Here is a 15,283-nt window from a genome sequence, read left to right as displayed (position 1 = left end):
TCACCCTCTGATGCAGGATGGGTTAGAAGTCATTTTGTTTTAGTAGTTTTCAGGTGTCTCCTGGGAGAGTTGATGGTTGAATTTTGCGTACTTGTGTGTGTGCTAAGTCGCTCTAGTTGTGTCTGACTCTGTGTGACCCCATGGACCAGCCCACCAGGCTCCTCTGTCCATGGGATTCTCCAGGCAAGAATACTGGAGTGGGTTGTCATGCCCTCCTCCAGGGGATCTTCCTGATCGAGATAACCCAACCTTTAATAAGTGAGTTTAAGATACTCACAAAGATGAAGATGACATACATTTTAGTTTTGATTCAGTTGTCATATTTTATGTCATGCTTCCTATTATTAGAGTTTCTTTCACTGTATGATGTATTTTCTTCTTTGGGGAGAAGCAACACTTGAAAACTCCTAAAACAAGGTGACTCCAAAAGTTGAAAATTAAAGGCTGCACAAACACATGCTGAGAAAATAGACACAAACCAACAAAAAGAGCAAAGGTTGCCATCTTAATTTCAAACAAGGTGCAATATCTCCACACCAAATAACGTGGAAGAGATGCTCATAGAGCAAAAACTATAGAAACTGAACAGGAAAATAGACAAAAACATATTATTGCTAAAAAAGCCTTCTTTAGTCAACAACAGAGCAAGGGAGCAAAAAATGAACAATTACAGAAAATCTCAATACACATCTGAAGGTATAAATCAATATAGGTTGAAGTCTATGTTCAACAAACAGAAATTCAGAAAATTTGACCATTAATCTGGCCATGAAGAAAATGTCAAATTGCCCCCCAAATTGAAATCATGCTGATAAGTTTTTCTATTCTGTTGGGAGTGTGTATTGCTATAACCTCAATGGAGGGTAAAATTTTAATATCGTAAGTTAAATTACATCTACTCTTTGACTTACCAGTTCTACTTTTAAGGATTTATGCCCCAGATGTTTACTCTTAAAGGTGTGAAATGATGTGACCAAGTATATTAATTGCATCAGTCTTTTAATAGTAGAAATATGGAAATTACCTACATATTCATTCATAGAGGCTCATTAAATAAGTTATGGTAATCTGTGACATGTGGATCACAATAAACTGTGGAAAATTCTGAAAGAGATGGGAATACCAGACCACCTGACCTGCCTCTTGAGAAACCTGTACACAGGTCAGGAAGTAACAGTCAGAATTGGATATGGAACAACAGACTGGTTCCAAATAGGAAAAGGAGTGTGTCAAGGCTGTATACTGTCACCCTGCTTATTTAACTTATATGCAGAGTACATCATGAGAAACGTTGGGCTGGATGAAGCACAAGCTGGAATCAAGATTGTCAGGAGAAATATCAGTAACCTCAGATATGCAGATGACACCACCCTTATGGCAGAAAGTGAAGAGGAGCTAAAAAACCTCTTGTTGAAAGTGAAAGAGGAGAGTGAAAAAGTTGGCTTAAAATTCAATGTTCAGAAAACAAAGATCATGGCATCCAGTCCCATACTTCGTGGCAAATAGATGCAGAAACAATGGAAACAGTGAGAGACTTTTATTTTTTTGGGCTCCAAAATCACTGCAGATGGTGATTGCAGCCATGAAATTAAAAGATGCTTACTCCTTGGAAGGAAAGTAATGACCAACCTAGATAGTATATTCAAAAGCAGAGACATCACTTTGCCAACAAAGGTCTGTCTAGTCAAGGCTATGGTTTTTCAAGTAGTCATGTATGAATGTGAGAATAGGACTATAAAGAAAGCTGAGCGCTGGAGAATTGATGCTTTTGGACTGTGATATTGGAGAAGACTCTTGAGAGTCCCTTGGACTGCAAGGAAATCCAACCAGTCCATCCTAAAGGAGATCAGACCTGAGTGTTCTTTGGAAGGATTGATGTTGAAGCTGAAACTCCAATATTTTGGGCACCTGATGCAAACAGCTGACTCATTTGAAAAGACCCTGATGCTTGGAATGATTGAGAACAGGAGGAGAAGGAGACGACAGAGGATGAGATGGTTGGATGGCATCACCCACTCAATAGACATGCGTTTGAGCAAGCTCCGGGAGTTGGTGATGGACAGGGAGGCCTGGCATGCTGCAGTTCATGGGATCGCAAAGAGTCAGACGTGACTGAGTGACTAAACTGAACTGAACTGAAATCTGCACAATGGAATATTATGCAACCATAAAATAGAATAAGATGACTATATGCAAATCAACATGTATCTCAAAATAAAAAGTTTGCTTTTAAGAAAGAAGGCAGGTTTATAGATGGTGATATAGACTGATCCCCCAAATATCTTTTTGATGATGAAAAAATTAATGTATAAAGTAACATGTATAGAGTATTCAGTTCAGTTCAGTCACTTGGTCATGTCCGACTCTTTGCAACCCCATGGGCTGCAGCATGCCAGGCTTCCCTGTCCATCACCAGCTCCCAGAGCTTGCTCAAATTCATGTCCATCAAGTTGGTGATGCCATCTATGCCTTCATTCTTTCCCAGCATCAGGGTTTTTTCCAATGAGTCAGTTCTTCACATCAGGTGGCCAAAGTATTGGAGTTTCAGCTTCAGCATCCGTCCTTCCAATGAATATTCAGGACTGATTTCCTTTAGGATTGGCTGGTTTGATCTCCTTGCAGTCCAAGTGACTCTCAAGAGTGTTCTCAAACACCACAGTTCAAAAGCATCAATTCTTCAGTGCTCAGCTTTCTTTATAGTCCAACTTTCACATCCATACATGACTACTGGAAAAACCATAGCTTTGATTAGACAGATCTTTGTTGGCAAAGTAATGTCTCTACTTTTTAATATGCTGTCTAGGTTGGTCATAGTTTTTCTTCCAAGGAGCAAGCATCTTTTAATTTCATGGCCTTAGTCACCATCTGTGGTGATTTTGGAGCCCAAGAAAATAGTTTATCACTGTTTCCATTGTTTCGCATCTATCTGCCATGAAGTCATGGGACTGGCTGCCATGATTTTCGTTTGTTGAATGTTGAGCTTTGAGCCAGCATTTTCACTCTCCTGTTTCACTTTCATCAAGAGACTCTTTAGTTTCTCTTCACTTTCTGCTAAAAGGGTGGTGTCATCTGCATATCTAAGGATATTGATATTTCTCCTGACAATCTTGATTCCAGCTTGTGCTTCATCCAGCCTGGCATTTCACGTGATGTCCTCTGCATATAAGTTAAACAAGCAAGGTGACAATATACAGCCTTGATGAACTCCTTTCCTGATTTGGAACCAGTCTGTTGTTTCATGTCCAGTTCTAACTGTTGCTTCTTGACCTGCATACAGATTTCTCAGGAGGCAAGTAAGGTGGTCTGATATTCCCATCTATTGAAGAATTTTCCAGTTTGTTGTGATCTATACAGTTAAAGGCTTTGGCATAGTCAATAAAGCAGAAGTAGATGTTTTTCTGGAATTCTCTTGCTTTTTCTATGATTCAATGGATGTTGGCAATTTGATTTCTGGTTCCTCTGGCTTTTCTAAAACCAGCTTGAACATCTGGAAGTTCACGGTTCACGTACTATTGAAGCCTGGCTTGGAGAATTTTGAGCATTACTTTGCTAGCATGTGAGATGAGTGCAATTGTGTGGTAGTTTTAACATTCTTTGGCATTGCCCTTCTTTGGGATTGAAATGAAAACTGACCTTTTCCAGTCCTGTGACCACTGCTGAGCTTTCCAAATTTGCTGGCATATTGAGTGCAGCACTTTAACAGCACCATCTTTTAGGATTTGAAATAGCTCAACTGGAATTCCATCACCATAGATACTGATGCAGACTGATCTCCCAAATATCTTGTTGATGATGAAAAGAATTAACATATAAAGTAACATGTATAGAATGTTACTATTGTGTAAAAAACAAAAGAGGGCATAACTTTTATTTTCATAGTCTATCTTTGAAGGGACAAGTAAGAAACTAGTGAGACAGCTATCTCCAGATAGGGTAACCAGTTGGTATACTGTATATTTTGAATACTGCATATTTTTTCCCCTGTTGTGTGTATTACTTATTTATAACAATAATTAAGCAATTTATTTACCAATAAACAAAGTACCACTCCCATGACTGCTTGATGGCCTTGCCACCTTGGTGTTCCCATGCCATTTTGCACTCATTGATCACTCTGAGCTATAAGGACTTCTTGGCATCTGCCTCTCCCAGGGAACAGTGAGACTTTTGAGGGCCAGTGTCACTCGTGTGTGCTCAGTCACTCAGTAGTGTCTGACTCTTTGTGACCACATGGACTATAGCCCTCCACTTTCCTCTGTCCATGGGATTCTCCAGGCAAGAATACTGGAGTGGGTTGCCTTTTCCTCCTCCAGGATGTCTTCCTAACCCGGGAATTGAACCTCGTCTCCTTCATTTCTTGCATTGGCAGGCAGATTCTTTACCCACTGAACCATTAGGGAAGCCCATATATTACTCATCTCAGTATAAATAATCAAAACATAGATTCTAGAGTCAGACTGCCTGGGCTTCATTCCTGGTCCAACTCTGTGACCTTAGGGAAGGAACTGAACCTCTGTGTGCCTCAATTTTCCATCTTTAAAATGCAAATAATAGTATTAGCCATCTTATAGGATTCTGGTAAGGATTATGTAAGGTAAGTCTCAGAACTGATCTTTGACATGTAACAAGTTCCAACTGACTGACAGGTCTTGGTGACATCTCTGCATTCAGGTGCCACTAACAGAGGGCCTGCACATTGTAGCACTCAGCATTTTAAAGTAATAAATAGATGCATACCCACTCGCCACCCTACCATGACCCAGTGCTAACAAAGCTGTCTTTCTTTTCGCTTAGCTGGTAGATAATTCTGGATGAGTCAAGTTGTCCACCAATCTGACATCCCTGACATGATAAAGGAGATGGTTATTTCAGTAGAACTTGGATGCATGCCCATTTGTGCCAACCCTAAAAATATTTTTATCTCAGGGATCCAGATAACTCCAGGAAAATAATGGAATCTTAGAATGAGGCTTAGTTACCAGACTTTCAGTTAGAGAGGCCAGGCTTTATCTACTCACAAAATAGCATCTGAAACGCCAGCAACCCAAGTCTAGCATAAATGGATTTTTCTTAAGTACTCTTCTCCATCAAGTTTCCCTTCATTGAACTCCTCTTTGTCAGGAAATATTATTTGGGTTCGCTGAATTGAAATCCAATTTCTTTTTGAAGTTCAGTCTAGTGGAGAAAATGTGAGGTCAGCATTAGCGAATTCCTCCTCTCCAGATGACCTTGGTGAAGTCATTTCATTCATTCATAGTTCTGTGGCTTTGTTCTCCTGTCTGTTAAGTCATGATAAAACAATAAACATATAAACCAAACCCATGCTCCCTGATATCATGAGAATATTGGGAAGTTAACATCAAGCTTGAGCTGGGAGCTGCCTGGATAAAACATGGTGGAAATACAGAACTGATTCTACAAACAGGCTGAGCACCTGCTGTGTGCTTGTCCTTGGGCTTGGATCTGGGGGTTTAAAAATGAAGGAGATTCATGTTAAATAAATTTTTCAAGAATACCTAAATCATTTGACAAATATTTACTGAGCCCCAAACTATGTTTCAGACTTCTCAGGGGGCTCAGTGGTAAAGAACCCACTTGGCAATGCAGGAGACTCAGGAGACATGGATTCGATCACTGGTTCAGGAAGATCCCCTGGAAAAGGAAATGGCAACCCACACCAGTATTCTTGTCTTGAGAATCCCAAGGACAGAGGAGCCTGGCAGGCTACAGTCCATAGGGTCCCAAAGAGTTGGACACAACTGAGTAACTAAGCAACAACAACAACAAAACTATATTTCAGGCACTGTTGTAGTGCTTGGGATACATCCGTGATCAGAATCCACAAAAATGGAAATTAGTCAGTGTTCTCTAGAGAAACAGACCAATAGGATGTATACAGTATTGGTTGTGGTGTGCACTCAGTTGTGCCTGACTCTTTGTGACCCCGTGGACTGTGACCCACCAGGCTTGGGTGCTGTTGAAATAGAAAAAAGGCCTAGTTTTTTCTCTCTGGGAGGATTCATGTTTCAATTCTCATCTTCTAACTTAAGCAATAACATCTATGGATTGTCTAAACTTTATTGTGTAACTGCAATCTCAGAAAGGAGTCATTCTTTTCCTGTAACAATGCATGTGGCTATTATGTATCTTGTTCCTGCAAATCAATAGGCAATTAGGAGGCTCTGTGTCCCCTAGACCGCCATGCCCAAAAGTTATTGATTTTCCCACTCACCTTTGTACCTTTGTCTCTCCCCTCTCCCATATCACACATGAACTGGAAAAAAAAAAAAAAAGGGACAAATCTCCTTTTCCCTTCCCACCTTGGTCCTGGAAGCCTCACTCATCAGGAGGTTGATGCTACCAGCTAGGATGGTGCTCAGGGACTCCCCTCAGTGCACCCCAGCATCTTTGCAAGCGAATCATGGACCAGCTGAGGAAACCAAGGCTCAGAGACTGCAAGTGCCTTTGTGTTAAAACTATATCATTGGCTCTTTTGTGTATCCAACTTCATGACTCATCTCATCCATCTTGGGGCTTGCATATCTATAATCACATGAATCAATTCCTTACACTAAATCTCATTATGGTTCAGTGGTAAAGAATCCACCTGCCAATGCAGGAGACTCAGGAGATGCAGGTTCGATCCCTGGGTCAGGAAGATCCCCTGGCGAAGGAAATGGTAACCCACACCAGTTTTCTTGCCTGGAAAACTCCATGGATAGAGAAGCCTGGTGGGTGACAGTCCATGGGGTCACAAAGAGTCAGGCACAACTGAGCGCATACCACAACCAATACTGTATACATCCTATTGGTCTATTTCTCTAGAGAACACTGACTAATTTCCAACCAGGCTTGGAAAATGCCCTGAGGAAATCAGGGGTGGGGTGAAATTGGAGTCAGTCAGGGGCCCTGCTATTCCCAGTACTGGACTCAGGCCATTGCACCCTAGATATCACAGCCCCAAGGGGTGGCACAATTTAAAGACTGTCACCAGTTTCTTTTCACCATTGCTGGCTTCAGTTTCACAGCTTCGGGCAAGAGCGTTGGGCTGGCCAAGCTTTGGCCCTATCTGCAGGGGGTCCGCAAGGAGAAAGGGTATTGAAGTTTCACAAAGTATCAGTTTCCTCCAAGATAGGAAGAGAATTCAGGATCTGAGCAGACAAGAAAATAAACAAATGTCATTTGTGCCTGGTGGGCTTCCCTGGTGGCTCAGACAGTGGATAAGAGCCCCTGGAGGAGGAAATGGTAACCCACTCTAGTATTCTTGCCTGGAGATTCCCATGGACAGAGGAGTGTGGCAGGCTACAGTCCATGGGGTTGCAAAGAATCAGGCATGACTGAAGGAATAATACACACACTTTGTGCCTGGCAAACATCCCACTGCAACAGCTTCTGTTTGGAAAAGGCCAAGTGCAAAGCTGAAGAGTGGAACCCGAGGGTTCATATCTGATTGGGGTGTGTCCAGCCACGGGCCCAGCCTTCAGAAGATGACCTTGGTGCTGATAGACTCACCTTGGTCTAAACAGGCCCCTGGTCTGCAGGATATTTGAGTAGCAACCCACTGTGAGGATCCGGGGAGAATTCACAAGACCTGAGTCCCTGTTTCAGATGTGTTTCTGATTCACATCTCCTTCCAGGCCTCATTTCATGACTGCCAAGCTGCTGACCTCAGTCTCTACCCATGTAACTCACACAAAAGGAACTGGGGTTGGGAGTTGCTCTGTACCCCACTCCCACCTCCAATTTGTATTATAAACCTATGACTGTACCTGAAACCCCTGCCACTGCTGGAAGTCCCCTGGGAACAGATATTGTCAGAAAGAGAAAAACAAATGTCATATATTAACGTATATATGTGGAATCTAGACAAATGGTACAGATGAACCTATTTTTAGGGGAGAAAGACACAGATGCAGAGAACAAATGTATGGATACTAAGGTGAGGAAGAAGGGAAGTGGGGTGTATTGGGAGATTGGGATTGACATATATATGCTATTGATTCTGTGTATAATAATGAGAACTTGTGTATAACTAATGAGAACCTACTATACAGCACAGGGAACTCTACTCAATGCTCTGTGGTGACCTGAATGGGAAGAAAGCCCAGAAAAGAGGGGATATATGTATATATATCACTGATTCACTTTATTGTACAGCAAAAACTAACAATACTGTAAAGCAACTATGCAAGTGAAAGTGTTAGTTGCTCAGTCATGTCTGACTCTTTGTGACCCCATGGACTGTAGCCCTCCAGGCTCCTCTGTCCAAGGGATTCTCCAGGTAAGAATACTGGACTGGGTTGCCATTTCCTCTTCCAGGGGATCTTGCCCACCCAGGAACTGAACCTGTGTCTTCTGCATTGGCAGGCTGATTCTAAAGAATTCTAATTCTAAAGACACAGAAGCCCACTCCAGTATTTTTGCCTGGGAAATCCCATGGACAGAGGAGCCTGGCAGGCTACAGTCCATGGGGTGACAGTAGTCAGATACAACTTAGCAACTAAATCATATATATATACAACAATGTTGTGTTAGTTTCTGCTGTAGAACAAGGTGAATCAGCCATATGTATACATTTATCCCCTCTTTTTTGGACTTTCTTCCCATTCAGGTCACCACAGAGAGTTTCCTGTGCTATACAGTAGGTTCTCATTAGTTATCTATATATATGTATATATATTTTGCTTAAGTCTCAAATAATTATCCTTTGAACTCTAGGGTCACTGAAGATTCTGGGAGGCTCAGGGTCACTTAAGCTATCACTGAACTTCTTAGTCGACACCCTTTACACTAAGGAACAAGTGGAGCTCTGAGAACACCAAGCTGTCAACAGTTACCACCCCGATCAGGCATTATTTAAAGTATCCATTTATTAGCAGGTTCACTTTTAGAGCGCTGTCACCAATTGCATCCAGGCAGCGCGTGAAGGAAGGCTGAATCGGCTCCTCTTTGGGGCCGGCGCTCAGACCACAGGTAGCTGAAGCCTGAGGTGGTACCCTGGCTGCGCTCCGGGAAAAGCCGCCCGCCGACTGCAGCCCTTGGAGGGGGCTGTGTCCCTCCCTACCTAGGCGCGCTCCGCAGCAGTTCTGTTCCGCGACTCGGTAGGGGGCTTGGCTTTCCTTCTGCAATGGGATCCGTTGATTCTGAAACTACACTCTCTCTGCACTTTTCTGGCCGGGCGGACCGAAAGTGTGTTCTTGGGCGCTTCCCCACCGCAGGGCCAGGGTCTGTAGAGATGGTGGCACCAGAGCCAGCTGCAGCGCTCCAGCCCCACTGCAGCGCGCGGGGGAAACTCGCGACAGGCCTCCAGTTCTGAAGGCTGTATCCAATTTGACTTTTGGAAACCCACCCTGGCTAGTTTCACTGGGCTTGGTGTGTGTGTGTGTGTGTGTGTGTGTGTGTTGGTGTGTTGGTGTGTTGGTGTGTGTGTGTGTGTTTGGGGAAGGGGTGGTCACGTGATCGCCAGTCGCTCCAATCTGGGTACCAATTAAGCCCAGACCAGCCAAGAGGGAAAATCAATGAGCGAAGTGACCACTCTGCCCTGGTCTTGCAAAGGATTGCGGAACCGGAGGCCGGGGAAGGGCGAGCATAGTGCACCCGGGGAAGAGGCGAGGCGAGGACGCCGTTCGCCGCCCCGGCTCGGCCGCTGGGGGCCGCAGTCACCTTCAGCATAGGGGAGCAGGGAGACGCGAATCCCGACTGTGGGTCTGGCCGCCGGGCTCCCTCCAGCGCGCAGTCTCCCCTCGCTCTTCCCCAGCGCTGCAGCCGCGACCCGGGACTGAGCGAGCGTCGCCTTCTCCGAGCTCTGCCGGGGCCCCCATCCTGCCCTCCCCGGTCGCAGCTTCCAGCCAGGCAGCCCCTCGGCGCGTCCGCCGCGCCCCTCCCGGACCCGCCCCCTCCGTCCCCCGGGTGCGCGCAGTCGCCGCCAGTGCGCCCTGCCTGCCAGCGCGCCCCGGGCGGGCGACGATGGGGAAGCCGAGCCCAGCTCTTTGCCGCCTAGGGCTTCACGGCCCGCGCAGCTCACCGCCCGCCAGCCCGTGACGCGGCGCCGCCGGCCGAGACACAAAGACCGCGGCTGGGGCCGCCCGGGGGGCGAGGCCGCGTACCGGAGCCGCAGCCAGCCCGAGCGCCATGAGAGCCGGTGCCGGCCGCTGGCTGCCCGGGAGAAGCCCGAGCGGCCGCCTCCCCCGCGGTGCGCCGGCCCCGGCTGCAGCCCTGTGGGCGCAGCGCAGGTGAGGGCAGAGCCCGACCCGGGGCGCCGAGGCCACGGCCGCCCCAGACCCCGGGGGGCCGCCGCGAGTGCGGACCCCGGGGTGCCCGAGAGGAGGCGGGGACTGGCGGGTTCCGGAGCCTTCCCCAGGCGCGGCGATTGAGACCGGGCGGACCACGGCGGGAAAGAAGTGGAAGCCTGTAGGGCCGCGTGGGCCCGGCGCCGGGGGAGCCTCGGAGGTAACTTCGGAGAGCCGGCGACAGGCGGGGGGTGGGAGCGCAAGCGTGCTTGTGTGTGCCGGTGCGAGGTGTGTGCGCCGTGTGCTCGCGGCTCGCCGCACACGCGCGCGGGATGTGAAGTCCCGGGCCGAGGGCTCCCCTCCCCGCCTCCCCTGGGCTGCCTGCGGGGTGCCGCGCTGGGGGCTGTGATGGGAAAGGTGCGTGTGTGTGGTGCTGGGTTTGACCAGACCTGCTGGAGAGATCAGGTATTCAGGAAGAGAGTCGACGCGAGAGGACCATGCGGTTTGGGGCAAGTTTTCATGGCTGAAAATTCCCTTGTAGAATCTGGTATCTTTAGGGTTAAATAGGCCAGCACTAATGTACAAAAAGCCCGACACATCAGAGGCGCCAGGTACCCACCCGAGCCGGACCGACCAGTGTATCCAATTCTTAAATTGAGATTTCCGGTCACGTCGACGTGGGATGGGATCGTTGGTTTTCCCGAGGATATAAGATTGTTCAACTTCACCTGCCAGACGACACAGAAGCCGGGCCTGGCGGGCGGGGAGCGCGCGCTCACACGCGGCCGCCGCCGCCGTCTAACTCGTACGCCTGCAGCATTCCTTGCCTGTTGGTCCTCTGAACGCGAGCGTTCCTCCGGGTTGACACATCCAGCCAGAGTGATCGTTAGTCCACTCTCCCGAGGGTGTCGGGAGCTCCCTGTGTTTGAGCAGCTTCTCTGTAACAGTGCCCACTCCACCACCGTTGTGCTGGAAGACTGTAGCAATGTTCGACTGTTGTGTGCACGCTAGGGAAGATGGTTGGTTCAGGCGCGCTTTTTAGGGGAAATTAAGGATCCTGTGGGGAAGACCTGAGCTGGGAGATAGAGAGTCTCTGCGATAAACAAGATTTATCTCAGAGGCTTCCAACCCATTTCTCTTGAGGAAGGGGTGGTTTCCAGAGAGAGAGCTCAGAGTCCATGCTTCTGCCCTCATGGCTGTGATGGGGGAGCTTTGCTGCCCGGCTGGCTGAGGTCTTATGCATGGCATCAAGAGTTGCCAGTGGTTTGAGAGCAGCTTATGGAGCCAGGTTATGCACTCCTTTCTCCACCAAACAAGCTGTCACCACCACCTCACCCAGATGGAGATGTTTGGTTAATGACCCTTCTTTCCCAGTCCTGTGACCACCAGCATCCCTGCTCGGGATGCTCTGCAGGTAGAAACTGGCAGGTTGCTGTGACCACAGTATATCTGTAGGAATGCCACCCTCACAGCAGTATTTTGAGGACAGTTGAGATAAGAGAAGGACGTTAAAGAGAGTGGGGTGCCTGATGCTCTGATGCTGTAGGGAGAGTTGGACACCCTCCTTTTAGGGGCGACAGAGGAAGGAGGTGCAGGAGAGAGAAGGAGGGACCTTGCAGAATGAACAGATGGAGAGATTTTCTTACCTGAAAGGAAAACCTTTACTGTCTGGTAAAAAGAGTCTGATTTTTACTGTACTTGTCTGAGAGGCTTGTATAAATCTGAGACTATGTGCAAATAAATTGCCAGGCAAATAATAGATCAAACAGTGTATTTGCATTTCTGATGAGCTTGGTGAGGAAGTGTTGTATAGCACTTAATACTTGGAAGACAGACAGGTTTCTTTGTCAGTGATGTGTTCTTTCTGAATTTTACAAATATAATATTCTACACCAACCCCCACCTGCCACTCCAGCCAATGCTAGAGGCAAAATTGATGTGGTTTTCCAGCTTCCAAAAGCCTTTGCAGCTTATTAACTCTCTGATACTCTCTCTGGAACATTCAGTCGCTCCTGTGAGGTTAAAATGTCTGTCCTGTCTCTGTCCACTGCACACAGAACTGGTCTCAGGCCAGCGGTTCTCATTCAGGAGCCCCCAGATAAGTCCTTTCTTGGATCCTGAAAAATGTGAAGCAGAAAGCAGTGTTGCAGCTATGGCTTGGCGCCTGCTGAGCTGGGACTTGATGACCAGGAGAAGAAAGGGGAAGGCCCTGCTGTCTGCTTCTGCCAAGTGGTGATGTGTGTTCTCAAAGTAGCCGGGAAAGATTCCAGGTTCCCCTGTGGCTGTGCCGCTAAAGCCCACTGATTAGCTTTCCCCATTGACGTGGGGAACTTAGCTGCAGACTTGGTATAAATTGAAAAATAAGGGGATGGGGGGTGGGTATGGAGTTTAGAGACAGGCAGAGGCAGTTGGCAGGCAGCCTCTGGCATGCATCTAACTCATGATATGACCTCAGTAAGTTACTTAAGTTTTCTGCGTGTTTCTATAAAATGAGAGAGCATCAGACTGGACCATCAGTTTTTCTTTTGGACTGTGCTGGGTCTTCACTGCTGCGCGGGCTTTCTTTAGCTGTGGTGAGCAACGGCTGCTCTTCGGTGCAGTACACAGGCTTCTCATTGCAGTGGCTTCTCTTATTGTGGAGCAAGGGCTCTAGGGCGAGTAGGCTTCAATATTTGCTGCACATGATCTCAGTAGTTGCAGCTCCTAGAGCACAGGCTCAGTAGTTGTGACGCATGGCCTTAGTTGCTCTGCAGCATGTGGGATCTTCCCAGACCAGGGATCAAACTCGCTTCTCCTGCATTGGCAGGTGGATTCTTTAGCAATGAGCCACCAGGGAAGCCCCAGAATGCAGGTTCTTAACCACTGGACCACCAGTGGTTAATGGTCCCATAGATCATTAGTTTTTTTCCCCTCTTCTCTCTAAGAATAGAACTCTTTAACTTGAATCTTATATGAAAGTTAAGTACATGAAACAGAGATGAGGGAGGGACATGTCAGCCTGTTCACTTCCCAAGGTAATTTCTAATGCACTCTCTTAGAACCCCTAACAACTCCGAGAACACAGTTTGAGAACCCCTAGAAGGCTTCTTTCTAGAATGTGCATATCCCCCCTCTGAGTGTCGGAAATGAAATATTGTGGTTCCTTGTTGTTGTTGTTGTTGTTTTTCAGTTGCTCAGTCATGTCCAACTCTTTGCGACCCTATGAACTGCAGCATGCCAGGTTTCCTTGTCCTTCACCATCGGAGTTTGTTCAAGTTAATGTCCACTGAGTCAGTGATGCTATCTAACCATCTAATCCTCTGTTGCCCCCTTCTCCTTTTGATTTCAATCTTTCCCAGCATCAGGGTCTTTTCCAGTGAGTTGGCTCTTCTCATCAGGTGACCAAATATTGGAGCTTCAGCTTTACCATCAGTCCTTTCAATGAATATTCAAGGTTGATTTCCTTTAAGATTGACTGGTTTAATTTCCTTGCTGTCCAAGGGACCCTCAAGAGTCTTCTACAGTGCCCCAATTTGAAAGCATCAATTCTTTGGTGCTCAGCCTTCTTTATAGTCCAACTCTCACATCTGTACATGACTACTAGAAAACCATAGCTTTGACCATGCAGACCTTTGTCAGTAAGGTGATGTCTTTGCTTTTTAATATGCTGTCTAGGTTTGTCATAGTTTTCCTTTCAAGGAGCAAGCATCTTTTAATTTCACAGCTGCAGTCACTGTCCACAGTGATTTTGGAGACCAAGAAAATAAAATCTGTCACTGTTTCCACTTTTTCCCCATCTATTTGCCATGTAGTGATGGGACTGGATGCCATTTTAGTTTTTTCAATGTTGAATTTTAAGCTAGATTTTTCACTTTCCTCTTTTACCCTCATCTAGGAGAAGGAAATGGCAACCCATGCCAGTGTTCTTGCCTGGAGAATCCCAGGGATGGTGGAGCTTGGTGGGCTGCCGTCTATGGGGTCGCACAGAGTCAGACACAACTGAAGCAACTTAGCAGCAGCAGCAGCAGCAGAGGCTCTTGAGTTGCTCTTTGTTTTTTGCCAGAAGAGTGGTATCATCTCCATATCTGAGGTTCATATTTCTCCCATCAATCTTGATTGCAGCTTGTGACTCATCCAGCCTAGTATTTTATATGAAGTAGTTGCATAGAAGTTAAGTAAACAGGGAGACAATATACATCCTTGATGTACTCCTTTCCCAATTTGGAGCCAGTCTGTTGTTCCATGACCAGTTCTACCTGTTGCTTCTTGACCTGCATACAGATTTCTCAGAAAACAAGTAAGGTGGTGTGGTATTCCCATCTTTTTGAGAATTTTCTACAGTTTGTTGTGATCCACACAGTCAAAGGCTTTCTTGTAGTCAATGAAACAGAAGTAGATGTTTTTCTGGAATTCCTTTGCTTTCTCCATGATCCACTGAATGTTGGCAATTTGATCTCTGGTTCCTCTGCCTTTTCTAAGCCCAGCTTGTAGCCTTCTAATTCTGTGTCATTGACACGTCACCCACCTTTCCTGATCCTAGTAGCTGATCCTCCTTGATGTCTAGTTAACCCCCTACAATGTGGACTCCTGAAAGACTGTGTCCTCTTCAGCCTGAAAGCTCCTGAAATCTAGCACTGTACCCAGCAGGGAATTAGGTACTCAGTAAATGCTTACTGAATGGATGAGACAACAAAGGAGTAAAGTTATTTTGACTCAACAGGAACTAATGGATGGAACCACTACAGTATAAGTTGTAGGAGGACAGGGACTTTGGAATATTTGTTGTTGTTGTTTAATCACTAAATCCTGTCCAACTCTTTTGTGACTCCATGGTTTGTAGCCCACCAGGCTCCTCTGTCCATGGGATTTTCCAGGCAAGAGTACTAGAGTGGGTTGCCAGTTCCTTCTCCAGGGAAATGTTGTTGTATATCAGTGCCTAGAACATGGCCTGGCACAGGCAGATTTTGGCTCATTGCAAGAAAAACCTTTAAATTAGTTAAAGTTGGGAACTGATTGCTCCAAGAGGTCATCAGCACCATGTGTGTGATGGTTATTCTTCTGCTAATAAAGATTCT

This window comes from Oryx dammah, unplaced genomic scaffold (assembly GCF_014754425.2).
Source record: "Oryx dammah isolate SB20612 unplaced genomic scaffold, SCBI_Odam_1.1 HiC_scaffold_16, whole genome shotgun sequence".
NCBI classification, from domain to species: Eukaryota; Metazoa; Chordata; class Mammalia; order Artiodactyla; family Bovidae; genus Oryx; species Oryx dammah.
Note: the sequence above shows the minus strand (reverse complement) of the source record.